The sequence below is a fragment of the Zalophus californianus genome, chromosome 4, assembly GCF_009762305.2.
Source record: "Zalophus californianus isolate mZalCal1 chromosome 4, mZalCal1.pri.v2, whole genome shotgun sequence".
NCBI lineage: Eukaryota > Metazoa > Chordata > Mammalia > Carnivora > Otariidae > Zalophus > Zalophus californianus.
Window position 1 is genome coordinate 127,243,425 of NC_045598.1, and position 26,716 is coordinate 127,270,140.

The following is a 26,716-nucleotide window of genomic DNA, read 5'->3' on the forward strand; positions in this document are numbered from 1 at the left end:
GACCTGAGCCAAAGGCAGATGCCTAACCAAATGAGCCACCCAGGCATCCCTGGGCAATTCATATTTAAGCACAATATTGTAATTTCCATCTTGTATGGCTGAAACTCTGTATCCATTAAACAGCAATTCCCCCATTTCTCCTCCCAGCCTCTGGCAACCACCATTCTACTCTGTTCCTATGAAGCTGACCATTTTAAATGCCTCCTATGTAAGTGGAATCATGCAGTATTATCCTTCTGTGACTAGCCTGTTTTACTTAGCATAATGTCCTCCAGACTCATCCATGTTGTTGCAAATGGTATGATTTGTTTTTATGCCTGAATAATATTCCACTGTATGCATATACCATGTTTTTTTTATCCATTCATCCGTCAGTGGACATTTAGGTGGTCTCCACTTCTTGGCTGCTGTGAATAATACTGTAATGAGCATGGAAGTACAAATATCTCTTCAAGATCTTGATTTCAGTTCCTTTGGATGTATACTCAGAAGTGGGAAGCCGGATCATATTAGTTCTAATTTTAATTTTTTGAGGCTATGTACTGTTTTCCATGGTGCTTGCACCAATTTACATTCCCACTAATAGTGTACAGGAAGTCCAATTTCTCCACATCCTCACCAAACACTTGCTATATTGTTTTTTTTTTTTTTTTTGATGATGGTCAGCCTAACATGTGTGGTGTGAGGTGATGCCTCACTGTGGTTTTGATTTGCATTTACCTGATGATTAGTGATCACCTTTTCATTTTCCTGCTGGCCATTTGTAAATCATCTTTGGAGAAATGTCTATTTAGTTTCTTATTCACTTTTAAATTGGGTTATTTTTTTGCTATTGAGTTATAGGAGTTCCTTATACTTTGGATATTAACCCCTTATCAGCCATACGGTTTGCAAATGTCTTCTTCCATTCTGTAGGGTGCCTTTTCACTTTATTGGTTCTTTCACTGTGTAGATTTTTGGTTTGATATGGTTCCACTTGTCTATGCAGAATATCTTTTTAAAGCTTTTAATTTTGAAATAATAATAGATTCACAAGAATTTGGGAAAAAATGAACAGGGAGGTCCTATGTATCTTTTACTTAGTACAATATTATAACCAGGATATTTCACCAGTTTTTAGGTGGTCAGAGTGTGTGTGTGTGTGTGTGTGTTTCTATGCAACTTTATCACAGATGCAGATCTGTGTAACTCCTATCACAATTAGGATACAGAACTCTCCCATCACCACAGGGCTTTGTCTTGCTAACCCTTTATAGCCACACCCATCACCTTACCTCCATCATCCTTAACCCTTGGAAATCACTAATCTGTTCTCTGCCTCTATAATTCCGTTATTTAAAGAATGTTTGCATGAATGGAATAATATAGTTTGTAACCTTCTGGGACTGGCTTCTTTCACTCAGCACAATTCCCTTGAGATATATTTAAATAATTACATGTATCAGTAGTTCTTTTTTTTATTGCTGTGGAGCACCCTACGGCATGGATGTACCACAATTTATTTAATTATTCACCTACTGAAGACACTGAGCTTTTTCCAGTTTTGGGCTATTATGAATAAAGCTGCTATGAACATTTATGTACAGGCTTTTTTTAAAAAGACTTATTTGAGAGAGAGAGAGAGTGTGCGCATGTGTGTGTGTGTCGGGGGAGGGGTAGGGGGAGGGAATCCTCAAGCAGATTCCCCACAGAGCCCAATACCAGCCCGATCACAGGGCTCCGAGATCATGACCTGAGCCAAAACTAAGAGTTAGACGCTCAGCCAACAGAGCCACCCAGGTGTGCCCCCTGCCTTTTTTTGAGAGAGAGAGAAAGAGAAGAGGGTCAAGGGGGAGAGGGAGAGAGAGAATCCTAAGCAGGGTCCATGCCCAGCATGGAGCCCCACATGGGGCTTGATCCCATGACCCTGAGATCATGACCTGAGCTGAAATCAAGAGTCAAGTGCTCAACTGACTGAGCCACCCAGGTGCCCCTGTATAGCCATTTGTGTAAACATAGATTTTCATTTCTCTAGAATAAATGTCCAAGAGTACAATATCAAATACTTGTAAAAGACCACTTGACCCTTATCTAAAAACTTCTATTCCCATATTTGGCATGCAGCATGTAACTTTTTTTTTTTAAAGATTTTATTTATTTATTTGACAGAGAGAGACACGGCGAGAGAGGGAACACAAGCAGGGGGAGTGGGAGAGGGAGAAGCAGGCTTCCCGCTGAGCAGGGAGCCCGATGTGGGGCTCCATCCCAGGAGCCCAGGCTCATGACCTGAGCCAAAGGCAGACGCTTAATGACTGAGCCACCCAGGCGACCTCGTTTTTGTTTTTGTTTTAAAGATTTACTTATTTATTTGAAGGAGAAAGAGATAGAGTGTGGGGAGGGATAAAGGGAGAGGGAGGGAGAGAATCTCAAACAGTCTCCCTGCTGAGCATGGAGCCTGACACAGGGCTCAGTCTCACGACCCTGAGATCATGACCTGAGCTGAAATCGAGTCTGGTGCTTAACCGACAGAGCCACCCAGGTGTCCCTGTAATAAACTTTTATTTAAAAAATTGGGAACGAGTAGGTACATTGAAATATTCTTTTTATGTATAAGGAGTTGCCTTTATGCACATGTGCAGACCACTGGGATTATGTGAAAGTCTGTCATGCTGCAGATGATGAAATGGTCCAGTGAAGAATTTCAGTTGGCATTTCTGATCATCTGCTATAATAAGCAGACCGTTGCTTTAAAAATCAGACTTTTTTATTCCTTTCATCTGTACACCTCACTCACAAAATACAAAGCTTTTTTTTAAAAATGCCTCTTTCATTTTTCCAAATCCTTTCAAATTAAACAAATATGGTCATGCAGTTTATAAAGAAATATTTCCCCCCCAGCTATTAAAACAACCAAGTTTTCAAGTGACAAATTGGACAAAACAACGCCACACATATATATAAGTAAACTGAAATTCATAAACAGAATAGGAGATTATTTACTAAAGCTTGGAAGAATGTTGGTTGGTTACAATGTAAACAAATGCTAATTGCTTAGTAGAGGTCTTGCCTATGGCTTCAGGATCTCAGATGGCACAGAGATAGAAATATTACTATCTCCATGGCTTTTAGCAGAATATGTTACTATGTGTACTCAATATATAATTAGGTTAATACAAAAACAAAGATTAATGTGAAACATGTGTTAACACTTTTGAGTAAATTACAAAAGAGTGAATTGGAAGAATAATAAAATATGAAGGACCCATTTCTCAATTACATGGCAGAGTGAAGGTAATTAACGTGGCTAAAATGATAAACTCCATTTTTATTACTTACAAGTAATACTTACAAGTAATAAAAAAAGCTGATAATAAACTGAATTAAACTATATAATTTGAGGCTGTAAAACTGTAAAAGGATATTTAAGGTCATACGCATGACACCCCTTTATAAAGTATGTTTGAATCAATATTATAATAAACAACTTAAGGAAGGTAATCTTAATAATTTATTGGTTACCCATAGTTCATTAACTCTAATATGTTGTGAGTTTGATGCTTTCTTGATTTTACCAGGAGATATCAGTTGAAGATTTTCAAACTTGGTTGACCATAACGTACACCATTATCAATTGTAAGATGCATCCCAATTTCAGAGATGGTAAAATGTGAAAAAAAGTGCATCTTAAAATAGGTAAAATATGGTAATAAAATAAGCATTTATTGAGCATCTACTTTATGTTAGGCACTATGATAACTACCAGGCATACAGAAATGAACAAGATAGAGTTCATACACTCAATAAGTTTAAAGTCTAGTAGGAAAAAAGTAGATAAACAATTTCACAGGTAAAGAGTAATGATCTTATAAGTTTTCAAGTTAGTTTTGTTTGAAACACAAGGAGAAACCTTTTGGTAGCATCATTATATAAGGGATATTGATTATACCATAGCTAAAAACTACAACTTGTTTTATGAGCATACGGGGAATAACCTGTAAAAGTCCTTCAATTTATTCCAAGCACTTGCAACATCAATCCCTCACAGCCACTTTAAAGTTTGCCTATTTTTTGAGATATTAGAGTGGAAAAAAAATCAGTTCCTCTTGAGTATCAAGATTCAAAAGTGACCCAATATTCAACACATTCATTTCTCAAATATTTTATCATCTTCCTGCTGAAGTAAAATGTAGCATTTTATTCCCAAAGGAGAACTACTAAAAATAAAAATAATGACTTGGTCTTAAAATAACTCCAAATACAGTGCTTGTGCTCAGTTCAGGTCCCTAAAACATTGCTGAGTGAACAATATAATCATTTGTGAGAGAGAGAGAGAGAGAGAGAGACCATGGTGAACTGCAAACTTGAATCCTTGACTTTCTGCAAACTATGCTAGATTCCTGAAGAGGGAGGGAGGGAGGGAGGGAGGGAGGGAGGGAGGGAGGGAGGGAGGGTGTGTGTGTGTGTGTGTGTGTGTGTGTGTGTGTGTGTGTGTGTGTGTGTGTGTGTATTGTGGTATAATAAAAAATAAATATGTGGCCTTTGTCCCTGGTTCCTGCCACAGAGTTCCTAAAACCCTTGGAATATACTATCTTTTTTATACTGATGAAGACTTATGGTGTGGGGGATGGGGTGGGGGTGGTAAATAGCTTCAGGTTAGGGGCTGGTTGCCAGAAAAACCAACGACATGATTAGAGGTTTCAGCCTCACTCCCTGACCTTTAGGGAAGGGAGAGGAGCTGGAGACTGAGTTAATTCCCTAACGGCCAATGATTTAATCAATCATACGTATATAAAGAAATCTCCATAAAAACCCCCAGATGATGGGGTTTGGAGAGTTTCCAAGTTGGTAAACATACTGAAGTGCTGGGAGGATAGTGTGCTCAGAGAGGGCATGGAAGGGCTACCTCCGACGTACCCTAATACATGTGGCTCTTCCTGAGTTGCATCCTTTATAATAACCTGGTGATTTAAGTCAAGGACTTTCCTGAGTTCTGTGAGTCATTCTAGCAAATTGTCAAATGAAGGTGGGGGTCATAGGAATTCCCTGTTCTCTGGAAAGGAAACAGACTAGTGCCCAAGACTTGTTGGGTGGTTGAAGTCTATAGGTTATTCTTAAAGAGTATCGGTGCATCTCTGCTCCCACCAGTTGAGTTGCATGCTAACCAAGAATTAGTCATATTTATTCTTAAACCTGTTTATACCTGTTAGACCAATAGGATATGAGTGGAAGTGATACGTGCAGCTTTCATTTCATTCCTTACTAAATGGAGCTGCTGCTCCTTAGGTATCTGTGACCGCATCAGTTGTTTCTAGTAGTAGCAGTTGGATTCAACCTGCAGTTTTTTTCTATGCTATCAGAATCAGTACCATTGTGCAACTTCAGAGTGCCCAGCACTATCTGGCAGCAAATCCCTCCATCCTCGGAGGTTTGATCTCAGCTCCGCAGGGTGTCTGCTCAAAGCTCCCGGGGTACCAGTATCAGCCAAGGAGTGCCCTTTCTCTGAGGTCTGAATTCTGGCTCTGTGGGAGCCTTCCTGCAAGCTTCTAAAGTCTGATATAGTTGACCCTTGAACAACATGGGTCTGAACTGTGTGGCTCGACTCATAAGCAGTTTTTTTTTTTTTTATAAATACACTACAGTACCGTGAATGCATTTTCTCTTATGATTTTCTTAACATTTTTTGTAGCTTACTTTAAGAATACAGTATATAATACATATACAAAATAGGTGCTAATCAGCTTTTCTTTAGATCACATATCTCTTACAATGGCTTCCTATTGTCCTCAGCACAAAACTCCAAATTTTCAACTTTTCCTCAGGGCCTTGTATGAACTTGCCCAGGGTTGTGTCTCTCAGACTTCATATCTTACTGTTCTCCCTTCTATTTACTCTATAATCTAGCCATACCAGCTTTATTCCTGCCTAAACAACTAAGCACAGCTAGGCAAATCTGCCTTTGCTCTTACGATGATCATTGCCTCGAATGTTTCCTCGAGACCTTTGCATGACAGGTTATAGCTTTATTATCTTTTTGAGGAGGTCTTTCCTGAACTTTCAAAGAATCCCATTCTATTTAATCATTTTTATTTCTTTCACAGCATTTACTAAATCTATAACTTGTTTACTTCTTCATTTGCCTCTTTTCTTCTCCACAACTAGAATACAAGCTCATAAAATCATTTATTTTTTTCTCTCATGTGGATTACCCTACCTCTTTAAATATCTACTGAATAAAAAATAAATTTAGCTTTTGGTACTAAAATATGTAAATCGATGCAAATTGATTACTTTTATCCTTCAAAGGAACCCAGAAACTCAAAGTACCTAAAAAAAAAAGTTTATTCTTCTCTGCCTACTCAGAGCAAATGGTCAATTAATTTCACAGGATGGACCTTCCATGTGCTAAGTCACGACAGTAAGTCATCTTGGAAAAAGATCAGCAGCAAGGGGGTTAAGCAGAGTTTTGATGCAAGACTCTGTCAGAGTAAAGAAGAGCTATTGCAAACTGTCCTACCAGTGTGTTTGATCCTAGCAACGCACATCACAAGTCTTGCACACTTATGGCTATTCATCCCAATGGTCACACTTCATCATGAGCCTAAACGTGTTGGTAAACATGCCCTGAACACTGGCTCAAAAGGAAAAAGGTACAATCTTGTCAAGCAAGCAAAATTTTAAGGCAAAGAGTAAGTCAGTGAAATTGATGAAACTTTCTTTCAGATTATAGTGGTCCAAGAAGTTTTACCATACTGCCTAACATTGACACACTTTTGCTTTTCTAAATGTATCTGAGGCCCCCTTGCCCCAGAGGGTTGACTATTATAGTGTCATGAAATCAATGTTTGGGCTTGATTTAATACATTACACTTTTGGAGAATTGTATTTGAGAGTCAGCTGAAATTTCTTTCAGCCCCTATATGTTAGCAGAGTCTTCTTGCACCATAGCTCTACCAACAATATGTTTCTAAACCATTTAACATTTGTATACATGTGACCTAAGATCAATACAAAATTTTATCTAATTATTCAGGAAGTGATTTCCCAACTGATAGATTATCTAAGTCTTATACTTCTCCCGCTGAAAGTGTTTATTACCTCCTCCCCTCAAACACGCATAGGTAACTGGGTAGAAGAAATGAACTAGACAAGTCTCATCTGTAAATTCAGTCTCAGGATGATGATATCAGCCTACCCACAAACCCCCCACTGCTCCATGGCCATAATATCCTACCTACAAGCATGCCCTTCTGAGGTAGAGGATTTAGATTTATAAATATATAATCTTCAGATTTCTGCTCATGTTCTGTCATTATCATTTTATAGGAACAATAGAATGGACTTTCTCCACTGTCAGTATCCCAAGTCTATTCAAATTTTGCAAGTGTGAAGATACAAACCAGCTTATTTATTCTGCTGTTTATATTTCTAAGGCCTAGACAAATCTCAGTATAAATCCCTTTTACATCACAGCTCACAACCACAGACATCATGCTCTGAGTCATTTAGAGGAAGTGACAAAATGGGAAATTTGTATTCTCATAAACACAGGATTCTACACTTGGGCTTTCTATTGCTGACGATTTGGACCAAAAAAATATCCTGTTTCCCAGATGTACTTTTGGCAGGGCTCTGGTTTTAAACCATTGCACAGTGAAATGGAGAGAACACTATAATTACAAAAGAAATGATGCTTGTTTGACAGTGCTTGCTAAACTCCACCATTTATGACATTTAGTATCATTAACCTGATTTATAGTCTCCCTCAGAGGGACAAAGCTACACATTCTCAAACTTGAATTTCTCAGACTTTCTATCCTCTAGTACAGTATGTGCTAGGAAGAAATACAAAGCTTGCAAAAGCAGATGAGTTAACAGTACTCTGCAAGGCCTTTGATCTATCAGGGTGTACAGAGCCATGGCCCCTCTGGATAGGAATAGCTTTTGTATAATGCAATAAACTATGTTGTTAATTGGTGGGGAGAAGAGGCTCAAGGGACAGAGGCCTTCGAATCACTGCTCATTCATTCCCATTCTCTCTCCTTTCTTCTACAAGAAGAGGCTTATACAGGGGAGAAAGAGTTGAACTGGAGAAGGCAGAGTTTTGCCAACATTTCAACTGTTTGCCTTTTTCACTTGGGTGTTGACATCCTAAGTGACCATCTCACACCAGGTCCTTAGGCCAAATGGAAATGGATTGCTAGGGCACCTCCCATTTTCCTGCTAGATCCTCTTTCCCACCTGTTTTGTGACTCTGTGCCTTTATGCTACTCTCTGCTTAGTACCAGTCCCTATTCCCCTGTTCACCCAGACATTACAAACAGTTCCCCACCCATGTTTAAAACAAGTAATATTTGCTGCACCAAACCCCGATTCTTTGAAACCAAATTATAAACATGCAAATGTGAAAAAAGAAATTCTGTGCTCACTTTGGCAGTATATAAAATAAACATGCAAAAGTGGAAGATTCTATATAGTTGATCAAATAGACAATTTCTAAATCTCCACTTTCAATTCCTATTCTAATTCATCATATATGGAACTAACCAATTAATTTTTTAACAACACTTTTGATGCCTCCACCATACCCCCAAATGTATAATTACCACAAACTGCCTGCAGAACAAGACTCCCAAATTTTAATCTTGGTGATTTAAAGCTCTCTGTTAATTTAGTGAAAAAATACTGCCAAGAAATCCACTAGGCATTGCTGAAGATACAAAATGAGAATAAGGTTCCTGCTTTCAAAAAATTTACAACCTAATTGAGAAAATATATGTATAAAAATAACTACAAGGCAGAAATATTACTTATGTCTCCTTTGTGGCACATAACAGCAATTATACACTAAGCATTTATTGCATGCCATGTACTTTACATCTCTTATCACGAATCCTCACAACCCTATTAACAGAGACTTTGGTATCTCCATTACAGATAACAATACCAACAGCCAAATTCCTACCAGTGACAGGTGCTTTGTATACATGATCACACTTTATCCCCATAATAACTCTCATTTTATAAATGAGTGCCAGTGATTTGCCCGAGGTCACAGAACTAGTCAGTGGCAGCTATGGTCTGAACGTTTGTGTCCCTGTCCCAAATATACATGTTGGCATCCTAACACCCAATGTGATGGTATTCGGCCTTTGGGAAATGATAAGACCATGAGAGTGGAGCTCTCAGTAATGGGATTAATACTTTTATAAAAGAGGCTTAAGAAAGCTCTTTAGACCCTTTCCACCGTGTGAAGACAAGTAAGAGGTGGGCAGTCTGCAACTCGGAAGAGGTCCTTCATGAGAATGTGACCATGCCGGCACCATGATCCTGGACTCCCAGTCTCCAGAATGGTGAGAAACAAATTTCTTCTGTTTACAAGTTACCTAGTCTGTGGTATTTTGTTATAGCAGCTTAAATAGACTGAGACAGTGGCAGAACCAAGTTTCAAACCCAGGCCTAACTAACTCCAGTCTTCCTTTTTTGGATTATGCCATGTTCCTTCTTAGGACAAAGAGCTCAGAGAAATCAGTTGTTTGTCGGAGTTCACGAAGCTCTTAAGCAGCAATCAGGATGGACAGACAGATTTATTTTACTTCAAAGTATTTACCTGTTTTCTTTTCCTCTTTCTCTTCTTCCTTTCCCTTCCTGAACATTCAGCCCTAGAGTCATGAAGTTGGGCAGAGCGAGGTAGGAATTTTTGTTTGGGCATGGGGTGTGGAAATCCAGAACCTGGACAGGGTGACCAGGGTGTCCACAAGGAGGGCTTGGCTAGGTGATGGGTGTTAGAACCCATGTGCAGTGAGGAAAGTGCCATGTGAATGGGTACTCAGAGCCTCTCTAGGTGTCAGAGCTTGAGCATATTAAGAAGGGTTTCCACATGGGGTAGTGGTGGCTTGACACAGGGTTTTAGGGCCTACAAAGGGCAAGGAGGCCATCTGTGTGTGTGTGTGTGTGTGTGTGTGTGTGTGTGTGTGTATGTGTCTGTGTGTGTGTCTGTAAAAGCAGGGGAGTGGTGGGAATGAGTTCCATACTAGGGATTGGTCAAATAAGTAAATGTATTTGGAATAACAGGAGGCAGGTTTCTCAGTGCCAAGGAAGGGACTTATAAACAAGGAAAAGGACAAAAATAAAACAAAATTAAAATAGGCATTAATATAAACCAGTGATTTTCAGTATAAAAGTAGATACAAAAATATTCATGTAAATATCAGAATGTATACATATATGTATATGCATGCATATGTTTCCTAGCTCTGGTACTAGCGAGCTCACCTGGTACCCATACATTGGCTTCTAAATACCATTTTCCACCAAGAGGAGCCAGGACTGTTTAGAGAAATGGCTAGTTCCAGGGCTGGGAAAAGGGAAATACAAGATGACTTGATAACTTCCTCTTGTGCCAGAAAGTAGTTCAAAAAAATGAATGGAACTTGTCAAAAGGCACAGAAGTCAACTTAAAGGAGCCCCCACTGGCCTAATATAGGACAAATTTAGCATCACCATAGAACATGATAATAATAGAGTCAATCTATTGAATAAATATAGGAAACCATGAATCTATATTAACATAAATAAGTAGCTATACAAATAAAAATGTTTTCTGAGGAATGGGACATAATCAAGTTTCAAAGTGCCTCCCTACAAAGCACTTGAAGAGAAAACAGTGGAGAAGCCTGGCAGACACCTTCTTAATCAGGTAATCACAGTGCACATCATCAGCCTTGGGACACGCTGAAACTTGTGCCCCTTGTGAGAGGAAACACTGAGAACACGGCAGCCTTCTCTGATGCTCCTTGCCCAAGCAGCACACCCAGATTCTAGTCATGAGGAAACATCAGACAGACCCAAATTGAGAACATTTCTACACAATAACTGGCCTAAAATCTTCAAAAGTATCAAGGTCATGCAAGAACTTATTTCAGACTGAGGGAAACTAAAGAGAGGTGACGACTTAATCCAGCCATGTGATTCTGTCCCAAATACTTTTACGATGCAGAATGTTATTAGGGAAAAACAAGTTGAATGGGGTCTGAAGATTAAATGGTGGTATCAACATTAATTTCTTTTTTTTTTCAAAGATTTATTTATTTATTTTGAAAGAGTGAGAGTGAGAATGAGAGAGAGAGAGAGAGAGAGCACATGAGAGGGGGGAGGGCCAGAGGGAGAAGCAGGCTCCTCGCTGAGCAGGGAGTCTGATGCGGGACTCGATCCTGGGACTCCAGGATCATGACCTGAGCCGAAGGCAGTCGCTTAACCAACTGAGCCACCCAGGCGCCCCTCAACATTAATTTCTGACTATGAGGGTCCTGTTGTGGTTATTAGAAGAATGTCCTTGTTTGGAGGAAATATACTCTAAAGCTCAGCATAATGGACTTACTTTCAAATGGTTCAGGGAAAAAACCCTTTGTACTATACTTCCAAGTTTTCTACAAATTTAAGATTGTTTCAAAATAAAAGAACCAATTAGAAAAACATACTCTCCCTTGTACTATTCTGTTTCTCTTCTTGGAGCAGATGTTACTACCATCTGGTTGGGCACAGAGAATACGTATTAAGTATATTTTATGCTTAGAAAAGTCTTCATGGAAGAGATGGAATTTGGGAGAATTTAGGTAGGTAGAGAGGTCTAAAAGGAAACATTTTCATGTAAAAAGGAGCAGCGTGTGCTTCCCCCTTGTCTTACAAAATAAGATTTTGAACAAGGAAGTAGGAGATAGAAAAGTGGCTAAGGTGGGCACTGGAGTTAGATCAGCATTCAAATGCTGATTTTGTCTTCAACAAGCTATGTGACTTTTGACTACATGAGTCTCAGTTTCATCATCTGTAAAATAAGAATAAAGCTGATGTATGTGTGTTTGAAAATTAATGAAATTATATATGTAAAGGAATTAGCATAGTGCAAGCACATGGCGGTGCTTGTCATGATGATGATGGAGATGTGGTTAACAGTGATGATGTGATCTATGTGTTAGAGAAGGTGGTCTATTTGTGTTGTGTAGAAGGGATTGGGATTGGTTCAGAGAGACCCTGAAAAGAGGAGGAGCAGTTAGGAAGCTATTAGCAACTGTCCAGATGAAGGTAGAGGGATGGCTGTTGGAAGAGAAGGATGTGGGCAAGTGAGAGTTTGTTAGGGTGAATTCTATAGGTTTAAAACAATAAATTAGATGCCAGAGTGTTCTCTAGAAAGTTAAAGACTGCTCTGAGATGCAGTGTCTGGCAGAGAGAGGGGAACAGTGTCAGTAGATTAGGGAAACTGAAAGTCACTCTGGTTCCATGAAGGAGAGCCCTGGAGTTCCAATTCTCCCCACCTAGGCCCTTCTAACCTCCTTAGTAGAAATGTGTAGATAGACCCTGGCTTTTTGGCTTCGTATGGATTCTTTTCTCCTTCTGCACCTCTATTCTTTCTTCTCTGTGTCTTTGTCCCTTCCTCTTTGCACATTCTGCTCAAGCACTCAAAGCTCTATACTTTTTCAGGTCTTGTTCAAGATTTGTGCTTTTTCGAGCCCTAAGAGAATGTCTGATCCAAGCACCATTCCAAGTGCTGATGGCTGAGAGTACAAAGACTTCCTGGTAAGTTGTCCTTAGATCAACACCGCTTTTCAGTGCAGCTCCTTACTCTCAGTGTGTTCTCGAGTTCTACATGCAGCTGGTATTATGCCTTCTTGTATTTGCTGATGTAATATATTGCAATAGTATGGCTGTCTGTTTCCTCTCTATACATTTCCTCTCTCTCCTCTCTATACTGTTTTACCCACAGTGTTTTTGCTTGTCTGAGGCAGATGCTGTGTTCTCATAGCAACGATCACTGTGATGAACACAGAGTAGTTGCTCAATGAATGTTTATAGAACTGAACTGATTCAAAAATTAAATGACAACAACTAAAAACCCAGTGCTGAACAGGATGTGAAATAATGCTTTTCTTAGTTAAAAGAGGAACTGTAGAAATAGATGCTTTGGTGTTAGCTAAAGCACTAAGCAACTGTCCCCATGGAAATTAACCCTGAAAACACAGTCCTGGGGCCAGCTGCCAGGGTTGCATTTGGATCATTGCTCTGCTGCTTCCTAGCTTTGTAATCCTGGAATTATTAGTAGCATTTGACACCAAAGATTTTTGCATTAAATGAGATCACATATATAAAAAACAAAAACACAAAAAAGAGTGCCTGGCAAATAAGAACAACTCAAGGCGGGGTTAGCTATTATGATTAATCTTTTTCCTAAAAATTTTGGATAGAAAATGGGAATTCATAGCTCTAAAATTCTTTCAAAGAGGTCATTCTTAGTCTTCAAGATGCTTCAGCGAGGGAGCCTACCGGACTATCCTATTCAGGCTTCAAATAAGGAGAAGAAATCATTTTGTATCCAGTTACTTTTCCTGATCACCATTACACAAGGCAGGCTGTGGAGCTCAGCATGAGTGAGTGGGTACAAAAAGATCTGAGACTCAGCCTTAAAATCTCACTTCTGTCCCGTAGTAATATGGCCACTTTTTTCTATCTTCTGTTTCTATACCTTCTCTCTACAGCTGCAATTCTGCATGTTTAGCCCATGTCTTTCAGGACTATCTCTGGTGCTAATTTTAACTGATTTCCCCTGCATTCTCTGAGGCATAATTAGAATGATTTATCTACTTCCCCTTCTATGACGGAAGCAGTCATCTTGGGGTGAAAGACCAATCCATATTTTGGGGATTGGGGAGCTCAATGGTGAGCCACTTCTCCAATGTTCTCAGTATGGAAGAGCATTTTAGTGTTTAAATGGCTCAGATTACTTCTGTTGACTCTAAGTTAGGAGGTCCCAGGGAAGGGGCGTTGCATAAATTGATCACAGCTGCAACTCCAATACTCAGAAGAGCACCTGCTACACATTTTAGGTGCTTAATGTTGAAAAAATGACCTGACTGCCCCAGAAGAGTTTATCTTGTTGACAGGACAAAATGTATGTGTAGAAAACAGAAAGAACCATGCAATTGGTCTCTGATTCTAGGAATAAAGCTTGCTGAAATCTATAGTGGTTAAACCCAGATTTCTCTATTTTCAGCCTATTCTCCTATTATTTACCCAAAGCTTTTTGTTGGGATGCAAGCTGAGCAGTGGCTAGTAAAGCTATTTGGGGTTTGGTTTTTTTGTTGTTGTTGTTAATGCTTTAGAGATAAAGGACTGCATTTGAGGTGTTAGTTTATCTTATTGAGGCTTCCTACTTGTGCCTCAAGAATATATCCTTTTAGATGGGTTCTCAAGGTCAGAAGAAGAGCAGCATAGAACTGAATCAAATGCACAGAAAGGTCTTGTAGCCACCATATCAGTAAAATGATTATACCCATTATCCATTAGAAGAGATATGTCTGTTTCCAACCACTATTCTTGCATAAAGTGAATTTTCAAATTTAAGGAGGCTTAATTCATCTCATTTTACATATTAGGTATGATGCCAATGTATTTTAATTGATGATTAAAATTACCAATTCTGTTTTTTAATGTAAAATGATCCATAATGTGGCAATATGCCCATCCTAATTAAACAATGATCAAAGCAATCATTGCAAACAACAGGGTAATGCTGTCCTTTAAGAGAATTTCATGAGGATCATTTGACTCAATGTCAAAAAATCATTTACTGAGAAATGAATTGAGAATCACACTGTGGTCTTCTAAGCCATCGAGTATGTAACATTTGATCAGATCAGCCATACCAAATGAATTAAAGCTAGAGATGGATATCTAAATCAGCATGACCCCAAAATATATTAAATGTATTGGATAATGGAGAGCAGGTGGGAGACAATTAGAGAGAAGATCTGGGATAATGCCTTTTTTTTTTTTTTAGGATCTTGCTCTGTTAGGTATGCTGTAAACTACTGTAAAATCCCCCTCAAAACCTAGATGTAGAGATCATGTGCAAACGCTTCAAAGGGGGAAGACTGGAAGAGTAATGGGACAGAGAAAAACAAAAATGATGAGGAATGTTCTGTCAGTGTGTGATTAAAAACCCCCATACAGATCTGGTAGAGTGTGCTTATTTCTGAAAACGACACTCACTTTGAAGTCTGTCCTTTTAGTCAGACCTCTATTAGGCTAAGGGCCTCCCTTATTGCTGACACGATAGATCAAAGGAAGCACCTTGCACTGCATATGAGGGATATGGCTAGCATAAGACACTCTAGAAACAGAGCAATAGAGCAGCTAATGGGTAAGAAGCTACAGTCCTATACAAAAACACCACTCTCTTTGGTTTTCAAAGGAGGAACCGCTTTGAAAAAGACCTTTATAAGGCTGCACATTCAATGCTGGTTACTTACCAAATTGCTATCAGTGTTTTCCAAGGGAAAACAGGTGGACCAAATCATTAGTCAGTATTGATCAAACTACCTGGGAGTCTACTCTAAAAATGTGGTTTGATTTCTAATGCAGGTTTGTCTCAGGCACCTTGACTCTTAGAGAGATGGGCTATGTCTCTGAAATATCATCTTCATTTTCACAGTTTTCAGAAAAAATCAGGCTCCTCATGTGCCACTTTGGAGAATGCCTCCTGCAAATACTTGGATAACAAGGGTCACCATGACAAGTGAACCCTTCCTTTGTTGTTGCCAAGACAAAATTAAATTTTCAGAGAGAATTTCACTCATGTATGGTTACAATTGATTCATGATTTTCATTTCTTTGCCAGACACCCAAAGGGCTTTTGAAGAGCCTTCCAGGACAAAAGCAAATTCTCACCTCTGGATAAATAGCTCAAATCTCAAGGGAGAGAAGAGCCAATCTTTCACAGTTCTCCTGCTTGGCATTCTCCCTGCTCCTCACTGTTGCTTCAGTACTACTACTCTTTAGTTTTCCCGTGGAAGGAGAGCATCTTCCTCCAAAGATAAAGCTATTTAGATACATCACCATCTGCCCTGATTCACTGTGCCCTGTACTGAACTGCAGTCACTTTCCCTCATGCGCTGAGATGGGGTACCTCTTCGTAGTCTGCAAGTCAGCACCCCACCTGCAGACAACACCCTATCAATGTCCATATCTGACCCTAAAGCCTCCACATTCTCAACTCTCACGACCCAAATCTCCACTCATGGCAGACATCCACTTTAAGGATCACACCTTCTAACATCTCCAAAATCTTAAATTTCAATTTCCCACTCTTGGATCACAGATTCCTAGCCATACTTTCACCAGTCTGAGTTTTAATCTCATTTAGATATCTAGTCCCTAGATCCCTCTGCTTTCTCCAGACTTCCAGCTTCCTCTCAGCTCTCATTCTTTCTTTACCCAAACTGGTCATTGTAGTTGTTAGCATTTACAATCATCTCGCCATATAACTGCATGCTTTTGCACCCTCACCACCAAACCCTAGCCCTAAACCAATGCTTCAATTTACCTTTTCCATACTTACACTCAGAGGGCCAGAGCTGCTGGAGAAATGCATGGAATGGGTAGATGGGTCCCACTGCATGATCTCTAATCTCAGCAGGACAGTTAATGCTGCCTATCAAGCCTTTCATATTCATGTACTGGAGATATTAAATGAGATATCCAAAAATGCTGGGGAGGCACAAGGTCGTTCTATACATAAGAATGGCTATTGTTTGGAGTAGAAGGGTGGCCACTGCATAGGCTACTCAATAACCTATATGGTTGTCTGGCATGAAAAGGTAAGACCTCCTGCACTGGTAATCTGAAACATGAGTGGCAATAATTTATCAGTTGGCATCTGAAAGAGAGTGAAAGAGGAGCAGACATGTACAGAGTAAGAATCATAGTAAAAGTAGACTTTCTCTTCTACCCACCTCTTTCTTCATAAATATGTGCTATTACTTATTATTTGGACAATAGGGTAGAGAGAGTAGACGAACCAGGGCAACTCCTCTCTCATACTGGGGATCAGGTGGGTGGGCCTGTCCAGGGCAGATCCAGGTCCTGTGGGACCTGAACACTCATACAATTTTGAGGTTTCCTTTTGAAAAAAATACAAAATTAACACAGTCACAAAAGCAATTCAAATGCACTTAAAAATTGCTGGTGCTTTGGATGCCTGGGTGGCTCAGTCGGTTAAGCGGCTGCCTTCAGCCCGGGTCATGATCCCAGGGTCCTGGGATCGAGTCCCACATCCGGCTCCTTGCTCAGCGGGGAGCCTGCTTCTCCCTCTCTCTCCCTCTGCTTGTGCTCTGTCAAATAAATAAAATCTTAAAAAAAATTGCTGGGGCTTTGTGCTGAGCTACATAAGTGTGTAATCAAGTTACTCTTATATGGCAATCATTGAATTACTGATAAATACATACAGTTTTGTCACCGAAACATTGGTCTCTCCAGGCCGCTTCACTGAGTCAGTGGCAGTTTTGCAAAGCATCTTGTCTGGAACCACCAGACTGATCAGGCCAAAATGTATTAGGTACACACTAAGGTTTGACATGATACTTTTGGATGCATAAAACACATGGCCTATCACACAGAAATACTCCTTGCTTGTAGAAGTGCTACAGGTTTATGCTTTGAAAAACAAATTCTAAAATCATAGAAGTTTTACCTCACATAATTTCCATAAATTATATACATAATATATGCTTGTATGTTCACTATGAAACATATTCCTGACAGTAGCGAATGTCTTTTGACTAGATGATGTTGAGAAACAAACCATCTGCTTATAATTCTACATATTTGATGATACAAAGAATATTCTATAGAGTAGCTTCTGGTTTCATACACTTCAAAACTTGTTCCTTTAACACTGCTTCTGGTCTTGGGTGCCATAGGGGGAGTTTGTATCATTTTACATTGCCCTTTCTGCAAAGTCATTGTGTTGGCATAGTGGGTAGAAGCAGACAGCTTGTAGTCACATGAATGCAATTCCATGTAACTCAAAACAAAATTTCACTTCCTTTCAGTGTTAGATTCCTCAGATACCTATGGTTTTTTCAAAGATGAGAGAAAATGAGTGGTAGAAAATCTAAGTGAAATGAGACACTAATCCCAAAAAGATTATAGTTAAAAATCTAAGTTTTCTAATACATATAAGCATGTGAACACACTAAGGGGCCTGTCTGGGTGAGAGGCCCTAAAGCTTAAGGCTTGACTGGCACATAATCTGGAGGTTCCTAGTAGGGAGGATAGGCTACTCCCATATACTAAATGAAGAACAGGCATCTTCCTTATCCTCTTTGAAGATGACAGGGTGTAAGAGGTATCTGAGATCTGAAGAGTTAGGATTAAAGTATCTTTCGAGTTAGGTGAGTCAGATGAAATACTAAAATTTTTTGAGGGCAAAAGGTAAGCAAGAAATTAGCTGTAACCTGTTGCAAACTCTCTCAAGTGAGTACCAATCCTAGGAGAAATCAATCCCACTTAAATAGTATGGATGAGGAGTACCTGTGTGCCAGAGCAACACATGCCAGTGAGTGGGCATGGCTGTATTCCATAAAACTTTATTATGGATGCTGAAATTTGATTTCTATGTAATTTTCATGTATCAAAAATTATTATTCTTGTTTTGAATTTAACTATTAAAAATGTGAAAACCATTTTCAGTTTAAAGGCTATACAAAAACAGGTGGCAGGCCAGGTTTTGCTGCAGACTATAGTTTGCTGATCTTGGTTCCAAATATGCTAAGATTTAGGATTCAGCAGATGAAAGGTTTTGATGGACACTACTTTTCTGTTCTACATTTCTGTGCAGAGGGTGTTTCTCAGATTATAGGTAATATTGTGTATCAGCCATTTGGTAGGTATCGTGCTGAAGATCTAAAACACATTTGAGGACTTCCTTCCTCAAAGCACTCAAAGCAACATTATAGCTCTCTCTACTCATGACTTTTGATCGGCTATTAGTGGTTTGGATTGGCTTGGCTATTGCTTTGGATCAAGACTGTATGTATACATACATACATATATACATATACGTGTATACGTATACATATGTATAATTTTGATCAAGAGCAAAAATCATAAAGACATAATACCAATGCAACATCATGGCCACACAGAATGTGGTACAACATCATTGGCAGCCAAAGAGGCAGCGCCTTGATCGTCAAGATGGACTGGCCACTCTGGCTCTCTGTACCTTCTGTCCTCTTGTCATTGTGCTGCATATGGATTCCTCTTATTATCATTAATGTTGAAGTCCAAAAAGGTTTTACACAGAAAGGCTTAGTCCCAGTTGTTTGTACCTTTAAGAAACATCGATTTAGTAATGGTACATAACTTAAAACATCATTTTCATTAACTTTTTAAAAAGTATAACATACAAAACTTATTCCATTTATAAATCTGTATCTAAAATAAGGATTTTACCTTCCCTTGATCAATGTTTGATTAATTTAAATTGAACAGGATAAATATCCTCAAATAATCAGTTTATCAAATTCATTTAAGCATTTTACATTCCATTTATAAATTTATTCAATGAATTTTACTTCAAATGCCTGACCAGGCAAATTTACTATGTAAACAAGTAAATCCTTTCTACATACCTGAACATAAACTTATAAATTATTAAACTTATAATAGAGACTCTCAAGTTCTTCCAAACATTCCATTATTGTTTATAAGGGTAGGTAAATTTCCTTCCAACTTAAAATCACATTTATAATCAATTTTACATTTTAATTGGAAACCCCTGGTCCATCAGATTATCTCTATTATATCAGATTCTCTTAAGCATTACAAGCATGATAAATATCATATACATAGATTGTCCCAATGATTATAAAACCGATACCTAAGCTTAGTCTCCCAAGTACAGGTAATATGGATCTCATTACCTTCATTAATCCTTAACTTTAAAGCTTCCTGGGGTAAGAGACCTTACCTTTTTTAATTTTATTTATTTTTTATTATGTTATGTTAATCACCATACATTACATCATTGGTTTTTGATGTAGTGTTCCATGATTCATTGTTTGCGTATAACACCCAGTGCTCCATGCAGTACGTGCTCTCTTTAATACCCATCACCAGGCTAACCCATCACCCCACCCCCCTCCCTTCTAGAACCCTCAGTTTGTTTCTCAGGGTCCATAGTCTCTTGTGGTTCATCTCCCCCTCTGATTTCCCCCCCTTCATTCTTCCCTTCCTGCTATCTTTTCTTTCTTTTTTTTTTTTTAACATATAATGTATTATTTGTTTCAGAGGTACAGGTCTGTGATTCAACAGTCTTACACAATTACCTTTTGAGTCAAGAGTCAACAAACTCCATACAGCCTAGTGCCAAATCTGGTCTGCTTTGATACAGCCTCAAGGTAAGAAAGTTTTTTACATGTTTAAATGGTTGGAAGAAGGAAATGGACAAGTAGAATACTTCAGCATCCATAAATAAAGTTTTATAGGAACACTGCTACATTCATTTGTTCATTGTCTATGGCTGCTTTCAGGTTAGATGTCAGCTTGAGTGCTTAAGACAGAGACCATATGGCCCTCAAGCCTAAAATATTTATTCTCTGGCCCTTTGCAAAAAGTTTGCTGACATCCCCATCCCTGACCACCCTCCCCCCAGTTTTTTTTAAGAAGATACAAGTCAACCTGTGCTTGAATAAAGGACCCAAAATAAAATACCTGAATAAAGGATGACTGCAGCAGAACATTTTGCCTTATGGTTATTTGAGGATTAAGGGCAAAAATCTTCTTTTAAAAGCTCTTATAAGTGAAGAGTTTCTTTCAAAAAGGTTGTTTATCATCCTCCCTCCTCCATTTACCCAGAGAACAGCAAACAGTAAAAACTGAAGATAAGAAAGAAGGGAAGGGAAAGAGAAGAACATATTTTTTTTGGTGTAAGGACAGAAACATGCCCCCTGTCCCATACATCCCCCTAACTATTGACGGCAATAGAAGAGATTCAAGTCTGAGCATCCCTTCAGGCTTCCTTGGCAGCCACAGAGCTGTGGGGGTGTTTCTCATAGTTCTTAGGAGGAAGTGCTCTGGGAGCTTCTTCCTGTACTCTTGTTCACCCATCTTCTGTGTATTTTGCCTCTTCTTGCCTTGACAGATGGTTCTAAGTCTTTCAGCTAAGTCTGTCTCTAGGCAGCTTCTCAACCCCCCCCAGTTTAAGCTTAAAGTTGTAGCACGCCTTTCCTGTCATATAATTACAAACATAATATTTGCATATATTTTTAATATGCAACATAGGTATGTATTTGATTCATAGTTTACAATTTGGACACATAACCTTTCCACACAAACAATATGTCTGCAGCATTCTGAAGCAGAAGTCAAGTCATAACAAAGCACTATTGTCATCTAGGTGAGAACAGAGAAAGTTCTGACCCTTTGGTTGCCCTTGCCTTTCAGTAACCTCGTGAAAAGAATTGTTGAAATGCCTCCACACAATTATTTGGGGTCCATTTTTCATATTCCAGAAAATCTAACCTCTTAAAACTAAAGTAAAGAAACGTACCTGAAATAGAGAAGGAGCAAAACATAAGAGAGGGAAATTTGTGTGGAAAGGAAAAATAAGCCTGAGGATTATAATAAATTTAATTCCTCATTATCAAACTGAAATCAAGGCAGGAATCCTAAAGCCTCTCTCTTGTTTAATAATATTTTTAAAATAGCTGCATTTAAAAAGAGAAATGATCAATGAGTGGGAAACTCAAAATGCTCCTTTAAGTAGAATATTATTCTCAAACAAAAATCAGAGCAGTTTGCGGATTCTGAATGTCAAATGCTTCTTACTTTCTGAGATTTCACTTTGGCTCAGCCCCAAAGTGTGATTTGTTTTTTAAGACTGTGAGTGACAGAGAGTAGAAGCCAGAGTTACCTTAGAGATCAATGTTAGGGTGTCATGAGTACTGGAAATGTCCAGAGAATCTTCATGTACAATAGCTAAAAATGTGGTTTTATAATCTTTCAAATATTTTTTAGCCCATTTCAAAATTTCTGTAAGCCAATTTTACTTATTTTGTTTTTTGTAACATATGTGTGTGTGTATGCATGCGCATGCATAAGGTGAGAACATTTAAGATCTACTTTCTTAAATTATTGAGGTAGTTTTGATCGAATCCTTTTAAAAAAAATGGAAAAGTCTATTTTTTAAAAGGGATTCGATCAAAACTAGTTCTAGGCGGCACAATATCATTCCAGAAGAACTTCCTGTGCTTGAAATGATATCCTTGCTAATGAACAAAACACCTCTGTGAAAGAGAGCGACAAAGGCTTGTAGGCTATATGGAGCATGGAGGAGAAGGGGAAACAGATAGGAATTTAATATCAAAGGCAGACCTGTGGGGCTACAGTTTAACAGAAAATCAGATCTTATGAATCCCTGAAAGCAGCTGCTGGAGGGGCAGAGTAGGATCTTTTTTTTTTTTAATGTTATGTTAGTCACCATACATCATTAATTTTTGATGTAGTGATCCACGATTCATTGTTTTCATATAACATCCAGTGCTCCATGCAGTACGTGCCCTCTTTAATACCCATCACTGGGCTAACCCATCCACCCACCCCCCTCCCCTCTAGAACCCTCAGTTTGTTTCTCAGAGTCCATAGTCTCTCGTGGTTCATCTCTCCCTCTGATTCCCCCCCTTCATTTTTCCCTTCCTTCTCCTAATGTCTTCCATGCTATTCCTTATGTTATACAAATAAGTGAAACCATATGATAATTGGCTTTCTCTGCTTGACTTATTTCACTTAGCATCATCTCCTCCAGTCCCATCCATGTTGATGTAAAAGTTGGGTATTCATCCTTTCTGATGGCTGAGTAATATTCCATTGTATATATGGACCACATCTTCTTTATCCATTCATCTGTTGAAGGGCATCTCGGCTCTTTCCACATTTTGGCTATTGCGGACATTGCTGCTGTGAACATTGGGGTTCATATGGCTCTTCTTTTCACTGCATCTGTGTCTTTGGGGTAAATACCCAGGAGTGCAATTGCTGGGTCATAGGGTAACTCTATATTTAATTTTTTGAGGCATCTCCACACTGTTTTCCAAGTGGCTGTACCAACTCGCAATCCCACCAACAATGTGAGAGGGATCCCCTTTCTCCACAACCTCTCCAACATTTGTTGTTTCTTTCGCTGTCCATTTTTGCCATTCTAACTGGTGTAAGGTGGTATCTCAATGTGGTTTTGATTTGAATTTCCCTGATGGCTAATGATGATGAACATTTTTTCATATGTCTGTTAGCCATTTGTATGTCTTCTGCCCATTTTTTGACTTATTTGTTTTTTGGGTGTTGAGTTTGAGAAGTTCTTTATAGATCTTGGATACCAGCCCTTTATCTGTAGTGTCATTTGCAAATATCTTCTCCCATTCTGTGGGTTGCTTCTTTGTTTTGTTGACTGTTTCCTTTGCTGCGCAGAAGCTTTTTATCTTGACGACGTCCCAAAAGTACATTTTTGCTTTTGTTTCACTAGCTTTTGGAGATGTATCCTGAAAGAAGTTGCTGTGACCAATGTCAAAGAGGTTACTGCCTATGTTCTCCTCTAGGATCTTGATGGATTCCTGTCTCACATTGAGGTCTTCCATCCATTTTGAGTTTATCTTTGTGTATGGTGGTAGAGAATGGTCGAGTTTCATTCTTTTCCATGTGGCTGACCAATTTTCTCAGCACCATTTATTGAAGAGACTGTCTTTTTTCCATTGCATATTTTTTCCTGCTTTGCCTAAGATTATTTGACCATAAAGTTGAAGGTCCATATCTGGGCTCTCTATTCTGTTCCATTGGTCTATATGTCTGTTTTTGTGCCAGTACCATGCTGTCTTGATGATCACTGCTTTGTAATATAGCTTGAAATCGGGCAACGTGATGCCCCCAGCTTTGTCTTTCTTTTTCAACATTGCCTTGGCGATTTGGGGTCTTTTCTGATTCCATACAAATTTTAGGTTACAGCACTTTGAAAAATGTCATTGGAATTTTGACCGGGATGGCACTAAAGGTATAGATTGCTCTGAGTAGCATAGACATGTTAACAATGTTTATTCTTCTGATCCATGAGCATGGAATGTATTTCCATCTTTTCGTGTCTTCTTCAATTTCTTTCATGAGTGTTCTGTAGTTCCTAGAGTATAGATCCTTTACCTCTTTGGTTAGGTTTATTCCGAGGTATCTTATGGTTTTTGGTGCTATTGTAAAGGGAATCGTTTCTCTAATTTCTCTTCCTACAGTTGCATTGTTAGTGCATAAGAAAGCAACTGATTTCTGTGCATTGATTTTGTATCCTGCCACATTACTGAATTGCTGTATGAGTTCTAGTAATTTGGGGGTGGAGTCTTTTGGGTTTTCCACATAAAGTACCATGTCGTCTGCGAAAAGAGAGAGTTTGACTTCTTCTTTGCCAATTTGAATACCTTTTATTTCTTTTTGTTATCTGATTGCTGTTGCTAGGACTTCCAGTACTATGGTGAACAATAGTGGCGAGAGTGGGCATCCTTGATGTGTTCCTGATCTTAAGGGAAAGGCTCTCAGCCTTTATCATCCCCATTGAGGAGGATATTCGCTGTGGGTTTTTCATAGATGGATTATATGAACTTGAGGAATGTTCCCTCTAACCCTATACTCTGAAGAGTTTCAATCAGGAAAGGATGCTGTATTTTGTCAAATGTTTTTCTGCATCAATTGAGAGGACCATATGGTTCTTCTCTCTCTTATTAATGTGTTCTATCACATTGATTGATTTGCAAATGTTGAACCACACTTGCATCCCGGGGATAAATCCCACCTGGTCGTGGTGGATGATCCTTTTAATGTATTGTTGGATCCTGTTAGCTAGGATTTTGTTGAGAATTTTGGAATCCATATTCATCAGGGATATCAGTCTGAAATTCTCCTTTTTGATAGGGCCTTTGCCTGGTTTGGGGATTAAGGTAATGTTGGCCTAATAGAATGAGTCTGGAAGCTTTCCTTCTGTTTCTTTTTTTTGAAACAGCTTCAGAAGACTAGGTATTATTTCTTCTTTGAATGTTTGGTAGAATTCCCCAGGGAATCCATCAGGCCCTGGACTCCTGTTTTTTGGGAGGTTTTTGATCACTGCTTCAATCTCGTTACTGGTTTTTGGCCTATTCAGGTTGTCAATTTCTTCCTGTTTCAGTCTTGACAGCTTATAGGTTTCCAGGAAGGCATCCATTTCATCCAGATTGCTCAGTTTATTAGCATATAGTTGTTGGTAATAATTTCTAATAATTGTTTCCATTTCCTTGGTGTCAGTCGTGAACTCTCCCCTTTCATTCATAATTTTATTCATTTGGGTCCTTTCTCTTTTCTTTTGGATAAGTCTGGCCAGTGGTTTATCGATCTTATTAATTCTTTCAAAGAACAAGCTTCTAGTTTCATTGATCTGATATACTGTGTTTCTGGTTTCTAATTCATTGATCTCTGCTCTAATCTTAATTATTTCTCTTCTGATGTGTGGCTTAGGCATCGTTTGGTGCTTTTTCTCTAGTTCTTAAAGGTGTAGAGTTAGTTGGTGAATTTGGGATTTTTCTGTTTTTTTTTTTGGTTTTTTTTTTAGTGAGATTTGGATGGCTATATATTTCCCCCTTATGACCAACTTTGCAGTATCCCATAGGTTTTGGACCGATGTGATTTCATTCTCATTGGTTTCCATGAATTGTTTAAGTTCTTCTTTGATTTCCTGGTTGACCCAAACATTCTTGAGCAGAGTGGTCTTTAGCTTCCAAGTGTTTGAATTTCTGCCAAATTTTTTCTTGTGATCGAGTTCCAGTTTTAAAGCAGTATGGTCTGAGAATATGCAGGGAATAATCTCAATCTTTTGGTATCAGTTGAGACCTAATTTGTGACCCAGTATGTGATCTATTCTGGAGAACATTCCATGTGCACTTGAGAAGAATGAGTATTCTGTTGTTTTAGGGTGGAATGTTCTGTATGTATCTATGAGGTCCATCTGGTCCAGTGTGTCATTCAAAGCTCTTGTTTCTTTATTGATTTTCTGCTTAGATGACCTGTCTGTTGCTGAGAGTGGAGTACTGAGGTCTCCTACAATTAACGTATTGTTATCAATATGACTCTTTATTTCGGTTAACAGTTGGCTTATGTAGATGGCTGCTCCCATGTTGGGGATGTAGATATTTACAATTGTTAGATCTTCTTGTTGGATAGACCCTTTAAGAATGATATAGTGTCCTTCTATGTCTCTAACTACAGTCTTTAGTTTAAAATCTAATTTGGTGATGTAAGAATTGCTACCCCAGTTTTCTTTTGAGGTCCACTGGCATGGAAGATGGATCTCCATCCTTTCATTTTCAGTCTGGATGTATCTTTAGGTTCAAAATGAGTCTCTTGTAGACAGCATATGGATGGGTCCTGTCTTTTTATCCAATCTGCAATCCTCTGCCATTTTATGGGAGCATTTAGGCTGTTCACGTTGAGAGTGATTATTGAAAGATATGAATTTATTGTCATCATGTGTGTGAAGACCTTGTTTTTATAGATTGTCCCTGTAAATTTCTGTTGTATATCACTCTTGGGGTCTTTCTCCTTTTATAGAACCCCCTTAATACTTCCTGCAGGGCCGGCTTAGTGGTCACATATTTTTTCAGTTTCTGCCAGTCTTGGAAGCTCTGCATCTCTCCATCCATTCTAAATGACAGCCTTGCCGGATAAAGTATTCTTGGCTGCATGTTCTTCTCGTTTAGTACCCTGAATATGTCTTGCCAGGCCTTTCTGGATTGCCAGGTCTCTGTGGATAGGTCTGACGTTATTCTGATGCTCCTCCCTCTGTACATAAGGAATCTTTTCCTCCTAACTGCCCTTAAGATGGTTTCCTTGGTTCTAAGATTTGTGA

The 26,716-nt window shown here is 38.8% G+C and overlaps 1 protein-coding gene and 1 long non-coding RNA gene across 2 annotated transcripts in view; one reads left to right on the forward strand and one right to left on the reverse strand.

The window, feature by feature from the left end:
• Window positions 1–26,716, reverse strand: part of CPA6 (carboxypeptidase A6) — a 353,130-nt gene that overhangs the window by 136,188 nt on the left and 190,226 nt on the right. The gene's annotated exons all lie outside the window — the stretch shown is intronic.
• LOC113936767 overlaps window positions 9,147–26,716 on the forward strand; it is a 62,972-nt gene continuing 45,402 nt past the window's right edge. Inside the window, exons 1-3 of the long non-coding RNA XR_003524348.2 lie at window positions 9,147–9,329; window positions 12,454–12,549; window positions 20,101–20,210. This is a non-coding gene — a long non-coding RNA (uncharacterized LOC113936767). The remainder of the gene's footprint in view (window positions 9,330–12,453; window positions 12,550–20,100; window positions 20,211–26,716) is intronic.